General features: G+C 34.1%; 1 protein-coding gene across 2 annotated transcripts in view; it reads right to left on the bottom strand.

Annotated features, from left to right (window-relative positions):
- Window positions 1–19,723, bottom strand: part of tn (tripartite motif containing protein thin) — a 74,519-nt gene extending 54,796 nt beyond the window's left edge. Inside the window, exons 1-2 of one of the 2 annotated variants that reach the window (XM_018517493.1) lie at window positions 19,672–19,723; window positions 14,921–15,022 (exon numbers count right to left, since the gene is read on the bottom strand). The gene's annotated coding sequence lies outside the window, so the exon portion shown is untranslated. Of the gene's footprint in view, window positions 1–14,920; window positions 15,023–19,582; window positions 19,648–19,671 lie in introns of those variants that run through there. The other variant, XM_018517494.1, reaches the window with a different exon arrangement.
- Window positions 19,724–26,880: the final 7,157 nt, after the last annotated feature.

The raw sequence follows: 26,880 nt of genomic DNA, 5'->3' as shown, positions 1-26,880 counted from the left end.
TGACCCGATTTTTAGGCGATTAATAAAAGCTGAAACACGATAATACTTCGCCACGAGTCAAATTGGTCAGTTGCGTTTAATTAACGTGGGTAGAGACATTTCCTTCCTCTTTTTTTTCTGCGTTAATTCGGCGTTAAACCGACATTCGGATTTTTTTCCAATTATCCGCTTTCATTAAGTTGTCGGCCATGCGGCTACTCTCATTTGCCGGAGGTACGGGATCAGTCACGCGGTGCTATGCGGAACGGTCGAAAAAAAGACCTAATTTCAGCTTTCGTCCGTTAAGACAGGACGGCTTTGTTCCGTATATAGTACTTGCACGCAGAATAAAAAAACCGCAGACTTTTCCCTCGGAAAATGCGCTTGATTATCATCGCGAGGAAACTATGTCTCACGCTTTAGCGCAACGGTACTTTATTTTCGCATACAGAATAATTAAGCACATTAGAATAATTGACATACGCAATTTTATAAAATTGGAGTAAATTCTTGTTATCATTACTGTGTTGTTGTTATTTAATGCTTAAGAAAATGAAACAGTTAAACAAGTTAACAATGTAGTACTAATTGTTTCTTTGTCTTCTTCTCGCGATACTAAATACGAAATATAGTTAGAGAACGAACGGTTATATTAAGGGTGTTATATTATTGCACCTCTGCTTCCGTCTACTGCACGTGTGGGACATAAGGAAACTGAATGAATTTAATTAATTCTGAGAGCGTAACAAAGGCCCGTTTAAAATTTTTGAGATCTCATTACTTGAGCTCACGGATATAAAGTGGCTTTTGGTAACTCTGTATTAGTTCTGTGAAATGGAATCAAATAAAATATAAAAATACATATGGTAGGGCAGAGCTATTCTGTCAATTTAAACTTTAAAGTGATATAAAAGTTCACGACAAGAAATAATATCTCTTTGCGACGACGTGCTTACAACTATAACGTGATTACACAAACAAATTCTCAAGTGTACAAGCGTGATCTTCAAATGTTCAATATGTGCTATTCAGAAACATAAACATTGTCGCAAGAAACGGATGAAAAAATCCCGCTCTATTCTATAATCATGAAGTACAGGTATAAAGTGGAATTACGCACTACATTTTAAAAACACAGTAAAAGCGTGGATTTATTCGATCGTTCTTTACTGCTGTCATTATTATTGTCAATTCATTGTACATTTTTACAACCGGAAATTAAATAGATGGTGCTAAACTTAATTCGACTTTTTTTTTTATATTTGCAGTGCCTACAAAATAAATCTTTCAATACGTGTTCCCATATTTCTCACAGTGATTGTGAGTGTGTTAGTTTTATTGCTGAAACACATAGAAATTTTATATCCCACGGAATTTATTTCTGCGACATAATTTATACTAAACATAATTCGACTTTCTTTTAATATTTGCAGTATCTACAAAATAAATCTTTGAATACGCGTCCTCGCATTTCTCGCACTGATTGTGTTAGTTTTAGCTGAAACGTAGAAATTTTACATTTCATGGAATTTATCTTCATTCAAAATAAATGATCTTGCAGTTATAATGAAACTACGAAAAATAATTAAAATAGATAAATTTCTAGCAAGTATTAGAGATTTGGATATGTATTGCATCTAATCATATAGATAACAGAGATAGAATTTAAATTTGTGTTATAAATTCTATGTATAAAATATATAATTTTCTATCACAGATACAAAAAAAGCAGCTATAATTTTAGCTGGAGTAAAATATTTTTTTGCGTGTTTGTGATATAATTTATACTAAACACAATTCGACTTCCTTTTAATATTCGCAGTACCTGCGAAATAAATCTTTCAATATGCGTCTCCGCGTGTCTCACAGTGATTGTGTTAGTGTTAGGTACCGCTGAAATATAGAAATTTTGCATTCCATGGAAATTATTTATGGTTTTTTATTTTCGCAATATAATTTATTCACGTTTTGCTCGTTTGTATCGCAAAGAGAAATGAATCATAGACTTATCGCCGCTTTTTAAGCTTTCAAGCATCCATTGCGGGTCGAATAGTGTCTTTAATTAATGCCTTTCAGCATGTTTCCGTTTTGATTATTCACATTTGTCGTTGCGATTGTATAAATAGTACATCGACCGTTTCGTCATTAAGAGTTTCCTCTCTATTGAGAGCTTCCCGAAGAGATATGCCGTAATTTCCGATTTATATTTGGTCCCAAACCACATTATTCCGGAGTTTTTCAATTAATCCGTCAGCGTTATATAGCTGCTGTTTTATTCAAATGAGAAAGTGCAGGATGACGCCCAACAATAAAGAACTGACGAAATTGGAATAATGTCGAACCAACAAAGAGATAATCAGCATACTTTACAATATTAATCTTAGTTAGCTTTTACTTGTAAATCAGAAATACAGCGTTACAAAAAGCACTCACGTTATCCTAAGTCAAATATTATTTCATCCCTCTGACGATGCTCTTTTACAGACTACAAAATGCAAATGTGAATAATATATTAATTGCTGATGCACTTTCGGTGGAGATTTTGCCGTAAACGTAGTACTCGCAATATATTCCTTGTTAATGTAATCGCGATTCTGAAATAAACTAGCTTATTTAATAAGTAATACATAATTTATTGCAAAATTACAAGAGCAAATACCTGCGGAGAGTTCATGCACTTTTACCGTAAATCGTTACACGCAGAGAACTTAAAGTACGTTCGCCGTAACAGGGAGTTTGTGTCACGCGTTCTGACTTTAAAATGAGGCCGACGCCATACATACCTCGGTTAATTTTGAACACTTTGCATATTCTAAGTATGCGTCTAACTCAAATACCGCAACAGATACGACGACACGCGGAATTACATACACGGGAAGACGTGTTAAAAAGAAATCCAGGGATTTGAAATGCAGATCCGGCTGAAATATGCACGCCGACGCGAAATATATGTATAGATATATATATATATTTCGATTAAATTTGTAGTTAGCGACTTTTCGAGGTGCTCTCTCGACCTCAATTCGTAGAGAACACCCGCGAAAGCGCGTGCTTGATGGTAATTAGATATTAAACTACAACAGAGTCTCCAGCATGATCCCCGTGGCGTAACAAATCTTCATCCATAAATGGATAGAAAATAAAACTGGATTTCTCTCTACCGTCTTTGAAAGCAAGCCTCGTGAAAACCCGTGGTTAACTCATCGAGGATATTTCCTAGGTCTGGACTTACCTACCAATCAGATAATACGATAACTATTGATAACTTTTTAAGTCTCATCAGTAACCGTTACGTGCAGCCTCTAAAATATCGCAATATCGTGGCATTTATATGACTTCCTCCTTTCTTAAAAACTGTAAGAAATTGCGTAAAATACCTCTTCTGCCTCCCTTTAAAGTCCTTTTACGTACTCTATATCTTTCGAGGTTTCAAAGCGGAAAGCATTTGCGAGAAGAAAGACGGGAAGCGTTTTCAACGCGCTTGAAACGAGATACGTGGACGTGCCGTAATTATATCTGATCGATGAAGACGTAATCGAGCCGGCCAGTATTGCTAATCATAATTAACGCCTCGGCATAGTCCTATGGCTCCTCTTCGAGACGGTGTGGATACGATGGAAGTTTCCGGTTGCGTTATCGATTTCCGCGGCTTTACGGTATATCTCTCTGTATTCAGCACCCTCGTTTTACTTTCACTTTAATCTTTTATATGTGTTAAATTTGCGTAAAAGGGGAACATTTGACCAACTAGTCCAACTTTTGTGCGAAAGACGACAAACCCAAGTATACCATTTTTTGGATCATTTAACGCTTACGAGTGGATACGTTCTCTCTTTCTACAACTATATGGTACAAAGTTATAACGGCCAAAGTTTTCTTTGTTTATTCCTGGAAGCTCGGGCTTTATTTCGTTGGGGACGAAGATAGATAGAAGCCTTTACAAATACGTGTGTGCAAGAGCGTGTATGTATACGTGTGTGTATATGTGTGCGTGCTTATATCGTTATTGCGAGAGATTTGATAATGGACGTGGAGTATATCGATTATAAGGTTCAAACCGCTCTGGCAATATATCGTTGTTGCGAACAGATAGCTTACAATAAATAGTAAATTAAAACGTGGGCTCTCCAGTTGTTTCAAGTATCAATGTTTCTCGGCAAATACAATTACGCCGTAATTATTTCTAGACTGAAAAATAGCAATCTACTATATGATGCTATCGTTATAAGCGATTATAACGTTCGCCAACAGTTGTCGTGGATTTTATATTTAAAAAATAATTATGGCGTCATAAATATCGAGAAGATTATAAAGTTTATAAATTGTCGTCTTGTACAAATGTTACAGGGTATATTTTGCTATAAAAGAAAATTGTAGAACAAAAGTAGAACAATCTGATATATCGTCAACTGCCAACCACACCTTATACCCTTTTAAGGCGCACTTATGAACGATTGATTTCTGTCCACTTCCCGTTAAGTCACGGACAAGTAGTAAAGCTCTAATGGCCGGCATTATCATTAATGTGAGATCTCGAACAGTGTTAAACCTCTTACGATGAAATTTACATAATGCATAAGCAAGCTACGTAAGAGAGTACTTCGGGACAGTTCGGCGTAAAGTCGCAATTTTCTTGCATGACCGCCATTACACGTATCTAATTGAACAACACTCTTATGCAAAGGCATTCTCAAAATTTGCATACAATAACGACCCTATTATTTTTCATTGCGGAACGCTCTTAGAGGTGAACTCACAATCTCATGATTTTCCGTAAAATTCACAACAAAATGAGATAAGGTAGGAAAATTGTTAGGCCAAATCGTTTACTTAATCCTAAAATGCTATCGATACATAAGTTTTATGTACAAGTAAGCGAAATCATTGAATGGTAAACTATGTCTATATCTTCAGTGATTATTAGGATGTCCAATCAGTTATATTAAAAGCTAGAACAAATAGAGGCAAGCTTTTAAAAATTCTATCCGTTAGAGAGACCTCCTAATGGTCAGTATTACAACAGAGAGTGAGATTTGAATTTTTAAGCAGTTTTGTATTATTATTTTGTGTTATTTTCTCTCTCTCTCTCTCTCTCTCTCTATTTTATTTCAGTGTTATAAGAAGATACACATACAGCAGTTGGACATACTCCATATTATTTAAAGATTGAATTTGATAGAATGCTTACATTCTTTCTTTTCCATTTAATAATTAAGATATTTGTGTTTATATAAAAATCTAAATCTTGTAAATCAAATCTTGTAAATATTTTGTTATTAAAAGTGTCAAATGTATACAAAACTTGTGATGCATTGATTAAAAATAATCTATTTCCTTGTACGTAAAATTATCGATAGCAATACTGTAACACTCAACAGCGATATCATCCAATAGGGTTAAATAACTGTCGCAACACAAATCGTCTAGCAAATAATCGTACAAATATTTATAAATAAATATTTATCATGCAAATGTTAGATAATCATACGATGATTTTCTCTATTCGATTCAATAACTTCCACTTGACTTACAGAACAACTCCGGCAAGAAGGTTATAAAGCTTGAATTTTGATCGTCGATAGATGCAGAAAAGACATGCTCGTCTAGCGGCACGGTTTTATTATCCTTCCATGCACTTTTATGAAACTGTAGTGCAAACAGGAGACGGCGAAGTTGCTTTGAAAGAATAACGGGAAAAATAAAATGCGTGATGTGACAAGCGGGGCGAGATCTCGTCTTCGTCTGGTGTGAATAGTCTCTTTACCATTTGCATGGAAAAGCTAAGAGAAGAACGAACGGTGGTGCGAATCTTATTGTTCAGATCGAGTGCCTCGTGGGAGGTGAAGGTAGAGGTACGGAGATTAGAGAGAAATATCCTAGCGGGAAGCAGGTACGACACTTTATACGCTAGGTGCGATAGCATCGCGGTTGTTGTGTCACAGCATTCTTATTTGCGAGAAGAATTGTATTATCGGAAACGTCGATTGCATCCAACGCCATGCACTTGAAGAGTTTGTGACGGGTACGGCGATGATATAATGTCTCGTTTAGTCTGCAATGAGAGAAACCGAAAATGAAAATAGGGAAATTTAACGAGAAACTCCTCGTTTGCGATTGCACCAAGTCGCCGTGTAGTCGTGTATTAATCTATTATCCACGTGAGGATATTCCATTGTAATCCCTTTATTCCATTATTATCCCCTTATTCCCATTGCTTTGTTTCAATTTGCAAACATGTCACTTTTGTCACAAGACCGCGAGTTATTCTATGTATTGTTAGGCGTAAAGCCAAAGCCCAGCTTAAAATGACGGTCCTTTGCCCGGCAATTAATGCAATTATGCTTCCGGACGATTTGAATTTCTGCAATAATGGTATATTGCGGAAACTGTAATAAGATTGCTCTTTGCTGTCGTGTTTCACGCCATTCTCCGGAAGAATCTGCTGTACTAACATGACGAATATTGCGTTCGCGGATTAGATTGTTTCTCGCACACATGAATGAAATTTCTGCCTTATGAAAAACTCTTTCTTCGTAAGAAATACCTTAACGCTAAATTGATCTTTTAAAGACTTAAAATTTAAAAAAAAATCATTTTAAAGTCGTAAAACTCTTTGACCTTTTCGATTCAAATATCACTTGCATCACATTTTATTTCACCATAAAGCGCAATTTGAGTCAAGAAGCATCAATCTCCGCTGTCGACGATATCATAAAAAAAGAAATACGTGCGAATTCCACTTGTATATAGGTTTCCTCGCATAAAAAACACATTCGGAAGGCTCATATATTTTGTAAGTGTAGTTTGTAGCTCGTGGCAGTAAAAGACACTCAGAACGTTTTTCTTTAATTAAGAGGTATAAATAAGAAATTTTAACTTTTTATTTATTCTTTTCCATCTATATCAAATAAGTATACTGGATTAATTTCTATTATTCTTATTTTCTAGATTATACAATAACTTGCTTCCGTTTTTCCTCAAATATTTATTGCATTCTTACGTGTAAGAATGTGTGTATATGCACTCGGAGAAAAACGTAAACTTAAATTAGTTACAAACGATATAGCTTTCAACGATTGATTTATCTTCAAGATTTATTTTTAGTGTTAGTTTTTGTATATACGCTTAAGCGATTTATCGGATGTCCGGAAAACGGTCATTAAAAGCTGAAATTCTCGACTGTGTTGCTGATAGAGTTTATTGCTGATATATACGCAAAGAGTTAAGCCGCGGATTTTACTTTTGCCTCATCCGTCTCTTCATGTCAATCATATTCTAAATATTTCAGATATCTATCATCAGATATCATAAAAAATCCTATTAACTGCATGGACGGAACAAACGCATCGACCATTTGTCATAATTCAACGATATTAGTCCGCTATTACAATTCATCCGTTTATACATGCAGATTCAATCATGAACAAAGGCGACAAGGTGATCCATAACGATTCGTCAGAAGGGCACATACTCGTAAAAGCATTAGAGAACGACAATTATCAGGAGGACCATAAATGGATCTATTTCATTTACTGTGGTTTGATCCGTGAGTTGATCGCATTAAGAAAACCGCTGTTAACCTTTATAGAACACTATCGATATTAAAGTGATACGTAATAGTATTGATACGTAAATTGACACGTAAACTTTGCGTACAAGGAAATAGACCATTCTTAATTAATGTAACATACATTTTATACTTTTAACAAAATATGTATAATCTGGAATTGTAACACAAATAACGTAATTATTAATTTAAAAAGAAAAGAAAGCATATAAGAGCATATCAAATTTAATTTTGAAATGATTTGTAGTCCGATTTCTCGTGATACTTAAATAAAATATATAACATAAAATTGTTTAAAAATTGAAAATTACTTATCATATTCTCTGTTCTTATAATACTGACTACCAGAGAGTCTAAACTGATATATAAAACAGACATTTTTAAAAGCCTATTTTTGCTTGTCCTAGCTTTTAGCATGGCAGATTGGATCTCCTAATAACCATTGAAGATGTAGCTTAGTGCTCAATAACCTAGCCGTTCACTTATACATAAAGTTTATGTGTCGATAACGTTCTAGGGTTAAAGTGAAGTACTTAAGAAAATACACATCAACTTGTTTTTCTGACAATCAGATTATTAAAAGTATAAAAGAGAGAATCGGAGTTAGAGAACGTATATTTAGTATTTATATTATATAATAAAAAAAATAATATTTATTGTTAAGAATATTTTAAAACTTAAAAAATAAAAAAATAGAATCTTTTCAAAAAAACGATCATGCGAGAGTTGAAAGCCGATATCCAGTTTAATGCGAAAATCAGCTCGTGGTATTACGCGGTTAAGCTCTCTTGCTAGATTCTAAAACAAAGTTCGAAGAATCTGCTTTCAGAAATCGATATTGGGATATGCTTATATCACGAATTTATATCCTTGCCTCCTCAGTCTTTGAGCCATCTCGTTTGCATGGGAAGTTGATAGCAACGACAGTATATAGAAGGCATGTGAATGAGAAGCATCATTTGTGTCTTTAACCCTTTCCAGATTAGAATGCGCATATATAGATACACGTATATACAGTATATACATTACTGCTCAAAAGTTCCAGTACATACTTTATTTATGGAAATTTCTTAATAATTTATTATAAAGAATGAAAAATAAATATACTCTGCATGTATTGTGTCTTTTAATTAATTATTCCATATTTCCATTAAAATTGGAAAATAAATTAATTTTTTCTTAGATTTTTCTACTTCTTCAAGCTTACTTTCCTTGGATTTTGAACAGAAGCAAAGCTATTAGAGTATTCTATAAATAATAAGTTATTCAAGTGTTTTAATCAAACTCGTAATGCTTATTGAGTGTCTAACGCAAAATTTGAAATTAATATTTCTTTCAACCGATATACGTAATTTATTTAAGAAATTTACTTTCGTTTATAATTATTTTTCGGCAATTCATGACTCTATATCCGTGACCGAAAAAAATTACGAGACTGTATTATATTATAATTTCATATTTTTTAAGTAAGAAATAAAATCATTAGCAAAAACGTAAAAAACTTTACTGAAACTTTTGAGTAGTTTTGTGTGTGTGTGTGTGTGTGTGTAAAATATAAATCAAGTAATTAATTTGTTTTATACACACACACAAAACCGCTCAATATAATAAATTTAGTGACATATAAATACCATTTTGCATGGCGATTTTTAATAAAAATATTTTCAATTTTATTCTTTTTTAATTTAAAACTTTGTTATTGAAAATCGCAAAAATGATAAAATAGTGCTTACATTTCAATAATTTTTTGTATATTTTATATATATAAAATTTTAAACATTGTTATTGAAAATCGCAAGATGATATTTATAGCTCAATAAAATTGTTTTTTAATATTGTACAATGTACAACATTAATTACTAATTTATATAATACAACAATTATATTATTGATCTTCAAAGTAAGAATACAATAGAAATCGGAATACTTATGTATAATAGAAATTATGTTTTGTTAAGATTACTATTTTAAGAAAGAGAAATTATGATTGATGTAAAACAGTAATATTTCTCAACATAATGTTAAAATATTTTTATAGCAGCGAAAGGATAGCAGTGCGTGCATGTTTTTTTCTCGAAGTCAAAGACGTAGTACACTATTGTATAAATTTCCATCTGGTTCGTTTGAGTCTTATCTAAAACATTCTGGCCCGGATTTCGCGTTGTGCGATGAACTTATCATTCTGACATTATGCGGACGCAATGACAACGATGAAATATCAAGTAAGAGACTGCGTATAAAAGTCCCGGGTGAAAACCGGACGAATCTCGGCGGAGTACAGTGGATTACACCGCACCGAAAATGCGACCGTGGTTTCCGCAACCACGCCGCTGTGGTTCATGATTCATAATAAATTCCAGCACATTTCGGCTGCTACTGTTACCTACTTATACTTAACCATTACATACGCTCGCACCATAGAATTATATTCTCCGGTCGGATATGGTGCAACTGTGCAGGGCGAGACTGTAAAATTATAACGCTGGCTGGCGTTTCTAATTTCGTTGAACGCGCTAACGTTTCGCACAAAACGCTCCAGGTCACTTAAACGGTAATACACGTGGATGCGTGAACCGGATGGAAAAGGTCAGAGCGCGATATTGTAATATTGCAACGTAATATTACCTGTATTATAATACATAACGGTAATATTGCAATATTGTGAAGAATATGATATAATACGTTTTAACATTGCAGCTGTTTACGTCAACGTTATGATTTATTGTTGTATATTTCGACGAATAAAATGTCATTAATATCTCTTGCATGAATTATCGCGATAAATGATAAAATTCTGCATTTTCGGATTTACGCTCGTTAATGATGCAGTGTTTATTATCGAAAATTTTTTACGAGATTGGAATATATATAAACAGTTGCTGTCCTTTAATGTACTACATTTACTACGTTTCTAGGTACACTTTGTAACTCGTTAGTTCGCAATGCGCCCTTTCAACTCTCTACCATTTTTACTACACGAATCTTCGACGTTCTAACGCGTACAATGACAAGACTAGAAAAGAGAAAATAAGGGAGGAAAAAAGAAAAGGAGCAGAAAAAAGGACGAAACGCCCTTACAGCTTATCCACATGTCGTTTGGTAGTGAAGTGATCTAATTTCCAGAAAGACTGGTCGAGTTAAACGTTGCTTGATTTCACCGTCTTGTTACATGGTCAATCGTCTTCGTACATCCCGAAAGTGCATCTCGAATACACAATGCTTGCTGTTTGGTCGAAAAGATGCGCGACGCGAACGAGCAAAATTCATCGGTATACGTGCACAGTAAATGTAATGCCCTAAATATAACGATATATACTTCGACATAGCATTGCCTCAGTGCCGACAACAATACATTTAACTTTATCATTTACGATCAAACAAACTCAACATTAAATATATATAATACAAAAAGATCAGTAAAAGAAAAAAAGACAACCTATTAAAATTCATCGTTGAAGCTTTTATTCCAATAACTATGTTATAAACTTTATAATATGCTCTATAACTTTTGACATAAAGAAAATAAGAAGTATTTCCACAGAAAATGATAAAGTATAAAACTTGAAGGAAGTCTAGTGATATTCTCTGAATGAATTCAATTATCCGAATGATCGAGCCAAGCAACGAACAGAAAAATGAAGTTTTTCGAAACGTTGACATCATTTTAACACGTAAACAGCTTGAAATATTCTTTGTGTTGTAAGAGAAGTTATTTGTCGTATTAGTTATACATTGATTTTGGATAAAATAAAATTATACAAAATATTTCTGGCCTGTTAATTAATTCTGAGGTAGAAAATTGTTATGTATTCATACATATCGAAATAATCACATTTTTCAATTTCTTTGATAACAAGGAACAATTTTAATTGCGGATATTTTATAATGGTACCCTAGGGACAGAATGGAATTCGCTTTTATAGACGAATTCATCATGCAATGTAAATAACGCGTCCGAATAATCCCGCGTGGGATCAATGAATCATCGGATTTATATAAATTCCGCATCTATATTATTTCTGTTGTATTATTATAATCCTTACACAGAGCATATTTAAAGCTCGTTACTTACGTCATGTAACTGTTACAAGGATATGTGCACACAAATACAGTGAGAAAAGTCTTTCATCTTTCGTTGAAATTAAATAGAGGAGAGTCGTCGATACCGACATATTACTTTGTTTTTAAACAATATTTCTTAAACAAAAGGAGAAAATAAAACTTTAAAAACATAAGTATAAACTAAAAAGTGTCTTCTCTCAGATAGTATAAGTAGTTTTTATAACACTATTTGCAATTTGGTAATAATTAATTTTTTCGTAAAATTAGCAAAAATGAACGTTTGACAAAATGAGTTCCAAAACTGACACAGTAAATCGTATTATGAAAAAAGTAAGAGAAAAAATAATACAAATAAAACTGATTTAGGAAACTACAAGCATTTAAAATAACGTAATATTATCAATAATACAGCCACTGCTATTTAAACTACGCAATTTGCAAAAGCAAATCGTAAGAATTTTATTTCCGCATTCGTAGAATTCGTTTTTAGCTGATTTGGTATAGAAAAAAGCTACAAATATACGAATTATATGAGTCTTTACTTTTCCAATTAGCTAAACAGATTATTTTATTAGTATTAATAAAATGCAATAATTAGTTTCTGAGAAATAAGGGGATGTCGCTTTAGGAGACCTATGTCAGTATTGACGACTTTCCTCTATTACAATGTTAATATAATTTGAATAATTAAGTTAACAATTTATGTAATACAAATTAATAATAAAAAATTGTTAAATTTTAAAATGTTATAGTCTTTCATTTTCAACGAGTGTCTTTTTTAAGTTATTCTATATTTTTATTATTTTATATTTTTGTTAACATTGTTATCAAAATTATTCTATGTTTTTAAAGTCAATTTATATGTTTATTTTACTAATTTATTTATACAAAATGCATGATGCATTTATTCATGTAAAATAAATATAAAGGCCAAAATTTTCAATGAATACAGATAAGTATAATAAAACAATATGTAATACGAAAATCACGAAATTGTGACAACGTCTGTTCGATACAAAAAACGATTGATAAATTCACTTCGGACAAAGAAGAATGAGACTCATTTGTGGCGAACGGTTCTCGATCTCAAAATCACAAGAAAAATGGATTTCTTGTACGTACCAGAGAAAATGAACATAAATGTAGATCCACCTGTACAAATGAAGACCCATTTTTCACTTGGCAGTTCTGTGATTTTGCCAATGACTTTTTACGATAACTCGACCGCAGTCTGTGATAACTAACTACAATGCGATATCAGGCGTTACATACCGCGCTACTCTAAAACCGATAAATCATACCTTGTACCCATTTTTGTAAAATATCGACCCAACTTATAGCTGTCTCGGACGCTTTATCTGCGAAACATTTATAGGACAGACGCAGAGTATTGACGTGACTAATTTTTCGACATGCTTTCGTATCGCAATAAACTTTCTTATGCCATAACGTTCCTATATGTCAAAAAAGATATTACAGATAAAAAAGATAGTTAAAAAATTGAATCGAAATAAAAAATTTATTTATATAAAAGATATTTAAAAAAATATATAAAAGATACAAATATTTTTTATAAATAAATGTTTTATTCTAATTTAGTTTTAGTTTTTTCTTTTTTGACATATAGAAACGTCATGGCGCAAAAAGTTTATTACAAAAGGATGTTGAGAAAATGTATCTTATTATCTTGACAAATTTATATTTCGTTTATAATAAAATAATTCTTTATTTTACTTTTTGTAAAATATTAGCAAATTAACTTATTTACCTTGTAATTTACGGTACACAATTTCGTGATTAATATTTCATTTTTGCCTTACAACAGTAAAGGTTTCATAATTCTCATGTACGCAATGCAATGCAATTTAATGGGATGTTTCATTATATTTTAACGTAAGCCCCGACAAAGGGCTTTTTCCCGGGGCTTTTAATCGTTCCGTTAGTGTGTCAGATTTTTACTTAACAAATCGAAACGTGCTATCATCCTTCCAATAAATATAATTATTCCACGTCAGTTTTACGACATAAAAGTTCGGTTGAAACAAAGCTGTGGATCAAAACGTAGAAACGAAGAGGAAAAAAGACCTACGGGAATCAACCCTCCAGCAATGAGATCATAAGCCGCTGTACGACGAAGATTGATTAGTACATATTCATTTGTTCGCTGACTTTTTCTTATCAACTCACATCAGTGGATGATAATGTGATTATTACTCCCGCGAAATTTTGGTACTTTTAATGAGCAGGTAGATTTGACAGAGAGATTATCCGACACGTACTAAAAGTTCACTAACAAGATCATTATAAAACTCGTTAATACCCCCGTGTTACTACAGTAATTATTTTTACAACATCAGGGATTAGTTGGAACCATTATTCAAAGTTCGCGCTAATAGGTCACCGAGAAAACTTGATTACTAATTTATCATATGCTAAATCGGTAATAAATGAATAAGTCATTATTGCAGTTGCTGTAATGCATAAGTGTATGTGCTGTATAACAATCACGTTGTAATGAAGTACTCATCTCCAAAATAATAGCAAGTATAATGAACTTGTCAGAATTAAATACTATCATTATTCAACGTTAATATTACATAGGGAATAAAGTAATTCGAGTTTTCTTGTAAAAATTGTTATTAAAATAAAATGCTTAAAATATTATCTTCAATTAAGGTAATTATCGTTCGAATCTACTATTTTCTGTCATTTTTCTGGCAAAAGTTGGATGTCGCGGAGATAAAAGTCCAATCATAGCAATATTGCGGGTGTTTATCGAACAATGCTACTTCCAAATGGTGCAATTGTTGGTTGTAGACTTGTGCAGTGTTTGGCGTGTTCTATCGCTCAAAACGATTGAAGATCATCTTGCAGCATGACAACGCTCGACTTCATATCGCTTCATGCACTGTGGGAACCCTGATGGACTTGCAGTAGAAAGTTCTCTCGCACCCTTAGTACTCAGACATTGGATCATCACTTAGTTCGTTCAATGCAGCACGGCCTGAACGGAAAGCTTCCGAAATGCAGCCGAAACCAAAGAGTTGGGTCGATAACTTCTTTGTCGTCAAAAAGCAGGGGTCTTTTATTGTTGCGGAATTTAACTTTTGCTAGAAAGACGTCAGAAAGTAGTAGATTCAAATAGTAATTATTTTAATTAAAACTAAGCATTTTATTTTAACATTTTTGACAAAAAAAATTCGAATTATTTTCTCTCCAATTTTAATACCGTTGAATAAAGTATTCGAAATATGGTGAATTTTTAAAAACAAAATCACACACAATTCGCGCATTTGTTATCGAAGCTCTTACTTGATTTGGTGACCGCCTTTCGGCGGTCTTCCTCGGTTGGGGGCCCTCTCTAGTGGTCCCCAAGTTGTTATTTCTGGTCACCGAAATCCAGCGCTGTAACAGCTAAAAACCAGAGATCCGCTGTCGTTAAACTACAGCTCCAACACGCGACGCGACGTGACATGACTGTGTGCGAGGACGGCGCGAAGAATTTTGGAAAATCGAGAATTTTCGTTTGCCCACGTAAATCGTCATCGCGAGTGTCATGTATGTACATATGATGTATGAGTGTGTCGTGTAAATTTAAGCGCACTGTCATGCGAGGGAAGCGATCGACGTAGATATTCGACGACGCGGCTGGCGTTCGCATCGTCCGGTAAAAGTAAATCGTATTTTGGCCGCGTTACAGGACAACTGTCGTATAGGACTCTACGTGATTAGTGGACGAACATTGCCAGCATCGAAGCGAGAAAAAAATAATCTGGACATACAACGCAATGGCGACGTTGCACGATGGTTCTAATTAACGTAATGGCGCTCCGAGGTGTTGAGACTCTGCAAATGTCGCGAGAGAGAGAGAGACATACTCGTAATTTACATTCCGCTTCATGCTCGTATCCCAATGTTACATCGTTGCGGTGATAATTCTAGCGGTAGTAAAACTTTTTTTCACCAATTCGATTAAAAAAGTGATTTCGGTCTCGAATGACGATAAACAGAGTGCGGCGCGGGGATATCACAGTGAAAGCGGTCAACGTTGAATCAGACACACTGGTCCCGCACATACGCCGGCGTACCGCTTTGTGTCCGGCGCGATTGGCTATGAAGCCAATTTTTAAATAAACGCACAACCCGTATTTTTGCGCCGTAGCTTTTCGCAATTCGTAATAAAAAACGGCGTCATTCGTTGAATTCCGCGAAATGATGCGACATTCGTTCGGAAATATTCATATCACATTGTTTGTCAAATTATCTCTCCCAATTCAGCCGCTCGATTTTTCAGACGGAGGCAATCATAAAATTCACGATTTTTATATTGGCGATTGTAAAGTACCGAAGCATGAAATTGCATTTATTTAAATTTTACTTAAATTATATTTATTTAAATTGTATTAATTTAAAATGTATTTATCGCTATTTCATGGAATGTCAACGAGAGATTAGTTAAACAGACACGAAATTGTGTTTATTTAGATTTTATTTTAATTATATTTATTTAAACTGTATTTATTTAAATTGTATTTAGATATCGCATGAAATGTTAATGATAGGTTGTCTAACAAATTTCGAATTAATGTTATACCGTTTGACGGAAAATCATTAGAGCACATTTATAAAATTCACAAAATTGACTTCATCAATAAAAAATTTCGAGATTTTAGTCTCCGTAAAACAACTGTCTAAGCTTTATAAATCTTTCGTTATTACAAGAGTCACTTCCTACAGAAAGTAGCAAAATATCTCGGGTTCACGAGTCGCGATCGTTCCTTCGATGCTTTCTGGACTCGAGCCAACGGAATCGTATGCTTGGGGAATCATGTCGATTATCGGCCAAATTAGATTCGTCAGCGAGAAACGGAGAAGAGACAGACAACGCATTCCCTCGCGGTATCGTACGACTTGCGTTTCTATCAATCTCTACGTTCGACAATATTTTAATCACTTTTCCGTTCCGTTTTACGGCGATGCTGTATAGTTTCCCAATTTACATCAGAGATCGAACATTGCCGTTCGCAACAAGAGACATGAGAGCACCATCACGGTGCGAGACACGATCACTGGTCGATGAATAAAGATGAATAGGCGATCGTGAAAGAAAAAACGAAAAATAGAATGTCGTCCGGTGTTGATGAGGACCTTTTCTCCATCGCGGCCATCGGCAGATATACGATGGCGGAAAAACTGCAGCGAGAACTGAGGCGAGTAATTGGACACCGGGTGGCCATATTAGAGCACGCGGAGACAGACGGAGATGGAGAACAGAGAGACGGAAGAGCAAAGTGGCGGAAGGGAAAGGATGGATCGAGAAAGTGAGAGAGAGACAAGAAAGAGATGAAGAAAGACATGGAAGCGAAACAGAAATGAGGTAGCGAAATCGGTACAGGGACGGATGAGTTGAAGAGAAAATGATACGAGCAAGAGATGCAGAGCGAGATAGATAGGGAGCCTTTAAACAGCAGCATTAGGGGAATGCAGATTGAGTATGTAGGTGCAAAAAAGCCCAGAGAACCGTAATGAAGAAGCGCGAGAGATAAGAGGAGATAGAAAAGATAGTAACGACAGAGGAGAATGAAAAAGAGAAAAAGGAGAGAGAAAAACGAATATATTATATCAATTGTATTATAATTTAAATTGTATTTAAATTATATTTATCGCTATCGCATAAAATGTCAATGACTGATTTAATTAAATAAATATGAAATAGTATTTCCGAACAACTTTCAAAAATAAAATAAGACACATTTAAAATTTACATATAATATTAACAAGCACTAAAATATAGCTTTGACTGTACTTTGACTCTTCGTTATTTATTTGATTTAAAATAAAATATACACTTTTGCGTAATTCTTTTCATTCTGACAACATAAAAAACGATAATAATTCGATCCTTTTTAATATTATAAAACGGTAAAAACATCTGTGTTACGAATTGCTTTGAAAACTTGCAATTTTTTTAAAATAAAAAATTCTCTTTTTGCTTTTATTATCGCCCTACATATTTTGAGCATTCCATTAATTAATTTTTTAAGCATATTTAATAACATTTTTTTTAGACACTTTGAAGATACTTATTACACAGAATTATGATACAGTTTGCATTCATTTATTAATAATGTATCTCAAATTTTGTATTCAATCCGAGAATAGATTTTACTTTTTTGAAATAAAGGTAATCCATACGTAAAACTAATGTTATTTTATATATTATTTTATTTTGTATTATAAATAAACTGGAATTTAATATAGATATTAAAAATATTTTCAACGTTTTCCATTCTAAATGCTATTAGTAGCATAAAAATCCAGTGACTATCTCTGGAAAACATTTGGAAAACAACCTAATTTATTACTCAAGGAGATTTTTTGATGAAATAAGTTCAAGTTTTCCAGGCAACATAGTAAATCGTAATATACACATTTTTGTTATTTTACAGTTAAAAAATGATTTTTAATTAAAATAAAAAATTATGCAAGAATATATTTAACTTTATTCTGAGTGTCCGGAAATTTATAAATGTGTAGAAATCGGTTAGAGTAGATGAGTTAAAGAAGAAATGGGAGAAGAAACGGAGAGATATATAGAATGGGAGTTGGAGAAGCCAAGTTAATAAGAATCCTCGCTCCCTTCTTCATGAAGTAAACTGAATATATTCGTAAATAGGACGAAACGTAAATTACAAAAAAAAAAGAAAAAGAAAAGAAGAATAAAGAAAACTAAGGGATGAAAAGATAGTCTGCTATAATAAAAAGCAAAAAAGTCAGTGTAACAATAAGTGCAAATATTGTGCGAACGATACTTGTAAGGCTAAAAGAGAAATCAGAAGAAGGCAAATAAGGCAAAATATAATAATAATGAAAATGAGGAGAAGGAGGCAGATAGTAACAAGTCGTTAACGAAAAAGTACGGATTTCAAGCGAAATAATCAAAATGGAATGAAATGTTTAAGTGAAAACGGTAAGATCCCTGGTGAAAGAAAGGGCGAAATGAAGAGTCCTTTTGTGAAATAGCAAGAAAGAGATAGAATGAGAAAGAGCGAATACTTTGATGAGAAGCTACAACCAGGTTGCAAAATTAGCAACCAGAAATGAAACTGCGAAGTCAAGGTGCTAACTAACGATGAAAACGCTTTTAATGAAACCAGAATTCTAAAAATCGTGAAAGATTCACGTAGAGAATTCGCATCGGGAATAGCAAAAAGAACTAAAGTAAGATGTCTCAAGGCAGGGGGTTCGGGTTAAAGAAGATAAATGTATAAAAGAGCGAAAGGATAGGAGGCGGTAGAAGCAAAAATCACACGAAAGAACACGTTGAACCAAAGACAAGCGGACGAGAAGCGAAATCAGCAAGACAGGAAGAAGCGTGGCGAAAAATTCGAGCGGAGACAGATTCAATGGGCTACGGGGACCGAAGAGAGTCTCGCGTGTTAACTTATTTACTTCAGAAAAGGCCGTAAAGAGATTGAGAAGGATCGGCTTGAAACAGAGTGGACATAGAGAAACGCGCATGCAATTCCGTACGAGCGGTCCAGCGTGCCATCACCATCGTCGAGATCTAGCGCGTTCGCGCGCGTGCGTGCACAACGATACCGTTTTAGTATCCGAGCACACACCGGTGCACACCGGGTGTGCATTATCTAACACTTAAAATTAGACGGCGACGGCAGCGACGACGATGTCTATCTCTCTCTCTCTCTCTCCCTCCCTCCCCCCTCTCTCTCGTGGTCCATAAGAAAAGGAAGAAGACCGGAACGAATGGAGATCTTTTAGAGGCAATTTTCGTAAATTGCGATATCTCGATGATGCACTTAATCGATTTGCACTTAATCGACGATATCACGTGGAACTTTTTCTCTGACGACACACTTTCTTTTTACAGCACTATATATATATAGCACGATACGCCCTCGCTTGCTTTTCCGTTTGTTTCTTTCACCCTCCCTCTACTTCTTCCGGCCTTACTTTCCACCGTTTCGCTCTAAGTAGTGTGACGTTTATCGTATATGGTGTGGATGATGAGGTTGCCGATGACGAAGTTTACTCAGACGCACCGCGTTCGTCCGGGCCGGCTGGCCGCCCGTCTCAGAGTGAATGTCTTATTAGTTATTTCTGGTTTAGCTACTTCGTCGCTATACTCTATTCCTCCTCCTTCTTTTCTTGATCTTCTGCCCGAACCGACTCTCCTTTCCCTCCTGCAATCGTTTCGCGCTCTCGCGTTCCCAACCATCGAACTCGATCTGCATCGCGCCATCAGCCGTGCAAGCTCGAAAGCTTACGTATATACTGTCGGCTCAGTGCTTGCGGTGGATTCCCGGTGTATTCTCAATGAGATTAATGAAATCCGCTGCCGCGATCGTAGATTCTTCGCAACCGAACCGTAGACTTTCCGATAATTTGTCATCGGTCTCGTCGTTCTTGGAACTCGAACTAAAATGTCAAACATTGTTCTTGGAACTTGAATTAAAATGTTAAATATTGTTCTTGGATTAAATTCCCGAAGAGAACTCCTAAGCAAAACAGATTATGATAACGTCAAAATTGTGTTAAAATAATTGTGAGTGTGATCGAAAAGTGACTTTTAATACTCAGTACACACAATGATTTTTCGGATTTTTATTAAACACGATGGGTTATTCATGTCAATTACTTTATTTATACAAATTATTAGGTGATACATATATTTTAACATCTTTAAAAAATATTTATAAAGTTCTCTGTATTAAAAAAGGAATGGTCAGTTGCATTTGAAAAAATATATTAATTTTAACAAATATTTGTTTGAATAATACTAACTAAATATTTATTAAATGTAAACAGATTATTTAGTACAAGAATCATTAATTTGATTTAAGTATTATTTTTTTAATGGAGTAAATATTTATTCATAGTAAGTAAATGTTTAGTTGATATTAATTAAACAAATATTTATTAAAGTTTAGTAAATTTTTTTCCAGTGTAACTTAATAATTTCTAATCGGTAGATGCTCCTAGCCTATTTTAAAGAAAAAAGTATGCATGACATGAATGATGATCCAATCGTGTGTACTAAGGATACAAATTTTTTACACCATTTTTATTTGTTATAGTGACTTTTTTTGTTCTACTTGAGTTTTAGCCTAGAAGAGAAAATCAACCTAAAAGAAAATTAACATAAAAGAAAGAGCCTCCGCAAAAAATGTCCGTTTTCGGTACCTCGATTTTTGAAACTTTTATTATGCCAAATAGTTACATATGATGACCCAATAATCCCTGCAAAATTTCAAGACGAGCATACAGCCCGTTTAGGAAATAGGGGGGAGGGGTTAAAGTTGACCGTGTCCAATAAAAAAATATAGCAATTCCACATTTGAATTTGAACGTCTAAAAAATTCAGCCTAAATGGATCTTTTAAGATTTTTGGCTGCTGATTATAAATATGAAATCATATTTACAAAATTTAAAATGGCGGATCCAATATGGCGGACAATTTTTGTTAAAATTCATTGGATCTACTCGAAACTAATTGTTACTCGGGGTTTTTTGGGGTTAGGTTATTACATCTTGCCTCTATTGGATGTATTGTATTCGCCATTTGTAATTTTTTTAAATTGACTTCAAATTCGTAATCAGCGACCCCAAAAAACCCCGAGTGACAAGTTTCAAGTAGATCCAATGAATTTTAACAAAAATTGTCCGCCATATTGGATGCGCCATTTTGAATTTTGTAAATATGACTTCATATTTATAATCATCAGCCAAAAATCTTAAAAGATCCATTTAGGCTGAATTTTTTAGACGTTATTGTTCGAATTCAAATGTGGAATTGCTATATTTTTTTATTGGACATGGTCAACTTTAACCCCCCTATTTCCTAAACGGGCTGTATGCTCCTCTTGAAATTTTGCAGGGATTATTGGGTCATCATATGTAACTATTTGGCATAATAAAAGTTTCAAAAATCGAGGTACCGAAAACGGGCATTTTTTGCATGGAGCTTGCGGAGGCTCTTTCGTATTATCTGTGAAACACTTCAATGGAATTTTTGAATTCGTCAATCTTGTTGACGATCGTATGGAATATTGCGATATATTTCTCTTCGCTCATCTCTTCGCCATATCTTGTTGTTTATTCATTAAAAAAAAATAAAACTCGCAACGATTCCTACTATTTTCCTTCCTTTCTATTTTCCATAGCGCAGATCGAGTACATCGTTGAAAATACCTTATGACGCGAATATCCGAGATACCGCGAACGTTTACCAAATCGTTTTTTAAACTACTAGACGTCGACGAAGTATCCGGATAAATTCTGATCCCGCGAGAGCTTGTTCTCGCGAGTGCTGAATATACCCCGTGATGCTCCTCTATAACCACTATGTAGCGAAGGGGCGACGTTTATGACTGCGCGTGTAGCTTCTTCTTTTTATCCTCTGGTATTCCCAATTGTTGCTTTCACAACTCCTGAATTTTCTTTTCGTGTTCAAATAATACACACGTATCTGTATTCGTTTTACTTGTATTTTATCACAAATTATAAGAGCAGGGCAACATTGGTTAGATACGCAACGCCTGGGGAATTTTCTCGTAAGGGAAACCGATCTCTAGTACCTATAACATTAAACTTTATCACGCGATAAGACTGTTCATTTTATGAGAATTAAAAAGATTCCGCATATTCCTTTAGGGAAGAAAACGAGCTTTAAATTTCTGAATAAACTGTGATATAAATTCTTGTGAACGTTTTCATTTCAGTTTTCCGCTTTTTGCACGGCGCGATGTTGTAGAACGTAATATAAAATTATTAAATTGAAATATCTATATAAAAATTGAATGTTATTCAATTATTGTAAAAATCAAATGGTAGTATTTAAAAAATATTAGTTAATTATAACTAATTTTTATATATATAACAGTTTTCTATTTTCATTAAAAAAAATTTATTTCTGGAGAAAAAAGAAATTAAGCAGCATCTACATCTATAAATCACTCTTTAGATTATTATGATCCATATAAATGAATTTTTTCAACTTATTGTTCATAAATTACCGAATACTCTTAAGATTAAAAATCATTCTTATGTGTTTTTTTATTTTGGCAACATTACTAAAATAATTAAATTTTTTAAATTATAAAATAATAAAAATATCTGTTATGGACTGTTATATATTGTTTAGAAAACAATACAATTTTTATATTGTTTTGTAAATTTAATAATTTCTTTTATTTTTTAAACAAAGTATTAGAAAAAGAGAGACTATGAGAGCGCGATAAAAAGTGCGCAATTCAATTAGAAAATATATTATTTAATAGTAAATCAATTAGTTATATAACTATAACTTATAAATCTGAACATCCGACTCTAAAATGTGAGCCATTATTAGAGACGAAAAAAATAAACAGAGACACATAAGAGATCATGTACTTCATGCTTAATGTAGAAATTCGGGCCAAGACGGTACATACTTTAAGTTACAAGAGTTGTTAAATGTGTTGTCTAAACCAGTTTCACGGACTGAAAACAAGAGTTATGTCTATCAATAAACTCAAAAAGGTGTCAAGTATAGCAGCGTACATAAATAAAACTAATTGGAACTGGAAAAAATTAAACTCGTCCCGAGCAGCTGCAAACCACACAAATCATGGAACTGGGTAAAGACATAATGTATTCAAGAGTATAAAATGAATAATTATAAAAGTTAAAACGGACATAATATATTGTCGAACAATATTTCTTCCTCTTCCAAATATGGAATAACTGTACAATTTTTTTCTTATAAAACAATCTTTCTGTTTTTATTACATTCTTATATACATTTTGAGCATTCTGTTAATTAATTGACAGAATGCCCAAAATTTTCTTTCCATTCGCTTTGGAAATATTGCCAGAACTGTCACATGATCTGCGCAAACGCACCTGTTATTTAAAGAAATTTTTTTTATGAAAAAAAATTGTAGATATAAGTTTTCCAAGCAATATATTAAACAGATATTTAACAGATATTTTTTTTATTTTAATTTTAGTTAAAAAAGATCAAATTGTCACTAAATAAAAAAATTACACAAGAACATGTTTTATTTTCTTTTTAGAAAAGTGTCCGGGAATTTGTGAACAGTGTTAACTAAACTTTGTATAAAGTGAGACTGAAGTGTAGATAATTTCGTTAACGAAAGTAACGCGCTTGCAAGTTACTAACGAACGAAAACGTTAAATTGTACTGATTAACTTGTACAGTGTAACGTTTGAACGAAAAGAGTAAGATTCTTTCTCTGTTTGTGTTCTGTACCGGTGTCGCTTCCTCTTCCAAATACGGATGATGTGTTAAAAGAGGTCTCGTTAAAGTATGTGACCCGTTACCGAGTCGGGAGAGAACGGGAGACTTTAAAAGATGACAAAGTGGATGCCGGCGCGTTACGTACGGGCTGCAGGTTGCTCGACGTAACGACCCTTACATCCCCATTTATGGCTTCCTATCCTTTCAAAAGCTCGGCGATAATAAATGATAGCGAGAGTAGAACACGAAATTCCTTCAAAGAAGAGGGAAAGAGAAAGAGAGAGAAAAAGAGAAAGAGAGAAGGAGAGGAAGAAGAAAAACGGTGACTCTTTATATAGTTTGCACCGACGGGTAATTACGCGCGGAAAATTACTTTACGGATCGTTATGTGTGGCCAATAAGGACGCGCTATTTGCGAAAAGCATCGGTCCGATGAAGCAGATCATTGAACTTTCGCAATGCAAGCAAAATTGTGATTATTATTCCACAGGTTACCTCCGTTAGGACAATCCTATTTCGCGGAATCTACATTTCCTCGTTTAATGTAATGCGATCGTTGATAATGATTACCATGTCATATCCGAGAGTCTTTCGCTGGAATATTTGCTACGAATGAAATATCATTCTCACGCACACAATAGGTGGTAAGAGAGTAATAAAGGGAAACGAACGAGGTAGGCGAGAAGCACGCTCTGCAGCGAATGCATATTAGAAGAGGAACGAAATGAATATTGCTCGCAAAAGATCAAACGTTTGTGTAATTTTCAGGGCTTCAGCATGCAATCCAAATTTCAGATAATTGTAATTGCAAGTGATGTATAATAATTATGATGGATACAAAAGATGTCAAGAACAGAGAGATTGCAACATAATATGATTTCAATGTATTATATAATTAAACATTTTCTCTATAAAAAAAAATTTTTAATAAAACATATGATATATGTTATTCTTGTATATAATTTAAACAGTATGTACTTTATATTTTATAATTATAATATGTTTATACTCATTAATTATATTAATTTAATAATCGTTTTTCTATGTTACCTTATACTGCCTATTTTTTTCTTAAAATTATTGCTGTTACATTTTCGCAAATATACTTGTTACATAATATTGCATTTATTTAAGTCCATGCAAAGAATAATTAGAAATCTTCCTCTCAGCCAACAGTCAGAATGACTTGACGATAAATCTTCTACCCAAGCAATAACTCTTCTAACTAAATGGTACCAATAATCCTCTCTATTCTTTAAGTAGTAATAACTGAGTCTGGCATGACGGGCTCGATACCTTGCCAGACTGTCACGCGATATGATTTTCTTTCATTGTCATTGACACTCGGTGACTTCCTGGCTGTCGTTTCTTTACACTCTTTCGCTCCCGATGTATTGCATCGAGGAGCTCAGAGGTTTAAGCGAGAGATCATACTGTGGTTGCAATAAAGGGGAACAGCGTGCCTTTTACAAGATACAACGCATGCATATCGGTTTAAATTCACGCTCCTAGTCTCGTATCGCGTGCATATAAATCTGATTTTCTGCATTCTTATACAGAAACGAACGTGTGTGGAATACCTTACTCTCGTCTTGGCCTGTAAGATTAACCCGGAAACTCTACTTCCGCTTTAAGTGGATTCCAAACCAACGGCCCAGAAGGCGGTAGCATAGATATCTCTAGGAAAAATCAAAGACGACAGCTTGGGATTCGAATCTTAGCCCGTTTAATTGAATTCCGGAACTTGATGCGGCACATAAGTCGGCCCAGGAATTACCGGATTACTCGTCAATGACAAATTCCTTAGGAAAATTCAAGGCGAAATATCGAATAGATTCTTATATACGGAATCTCAAAATAGAATTATTTCTTGGATAAAAATGAAAGCTCATAATCTTGGTGATCTGTTTGGATCTGTTTGACCTAAAATGTAATTTATTTTCTTACTAATATTTTATTTAAAAACTTTTTTTGTGTGTGTGTATTATTTGATGACTTCGTCTGTTAACATAAAATCTTTTTTCCTGTAAAAGTTTTTTATTTTTTTAGATCTTTTTAACCATGATGACTCGATTGAACGATATGATCGCATCTAGTAAATTTAAACATATAAGCAGGAAGATTAAATTAAAATAAAGATTAAATTAAAATTTGACTGTATAACATTGACGACTCACTAGAATTAAACATTTAATTAATACATCACACAAAACTCATCGATAGAATTACGAAGAAGTCTCAAGATCGTTGGCAAAAATTTCCATTATTCATTTCGATAAAGCTCCAGCTTACAACGTATTTTTATCTGTGAAGAAGGAATACAAATCGGAAGAAGAGGACAAATGAAGCAAGGCACAACAACGGAGGAGAAATGAGAATTCACGACATGCAACGCATTGTGCTGCTGCGACGTTGCGAGAGAACCTTATCGCGAGAGCGCAATGGCGATTTATCTGTTTGCCAAGAGGATACAGTTTGCTCATCAGGACATATTCCACGACGCGTTTGTTTCATGTGTGTGTGTGTATGTACGTGGATGTATTATCTGAGTATGGATATGTGTGCGCGCGTGTTGCATATCCACAAGCGAAACTGCATCGAGAATTTTTCTTTTTACATTGCGGCTGTAAAAGTTTCACGATAACGACAACGTTATTTTCCGTGAGACTTGCTCGGCTTCCTTACCTATATAATCAATATAATGCATCGAATGCAATGTCGTTGCACATTGTTCGCGCAAGCGAAATCCCATACTTCACCAGCTAAGCCCCAGTCAGTCACTCAGCCAAACGTTCGCTCTCTTTCTAAAATGCATTGGTATTCTCGCTGTTTGATGCGATTCGATTATTCGTCTTGTAATCTCAGGCTGCCGCGAATTGGCGTTGCGAAACGAGACTTTGGTGCCTCATATATCAAAGACAAAGTGAGAAACGTAGGTCAACAATGCTGTCGACGAAGTCATTTAAGCGACAGAATGGAAATTCCGATGCAAACATCTTACGTGCACTTT

This window comes from Trachymyrmex cornetzi, unplaced genomic scaffold (assembly GCF_001594075.2).
Source record: "Trachymyrmex cornetzi isolate Tcor2-1 unplaced genomic scaffold, Tcor1.1 scaffold69, whole genome shotgun sequence".
In the NCBI taxonomy this organism is placed as follows: domain Eukaryota; kingdom Metazoa; phylum Arthropoda; class Insecta; order Hymenoptera; family Formicidae; genus Trachymyrmex; species Trachymyrmex cornetzi.
This window is presented reverse-complemented; position numbering and strand designations above follow the sequence as displayed.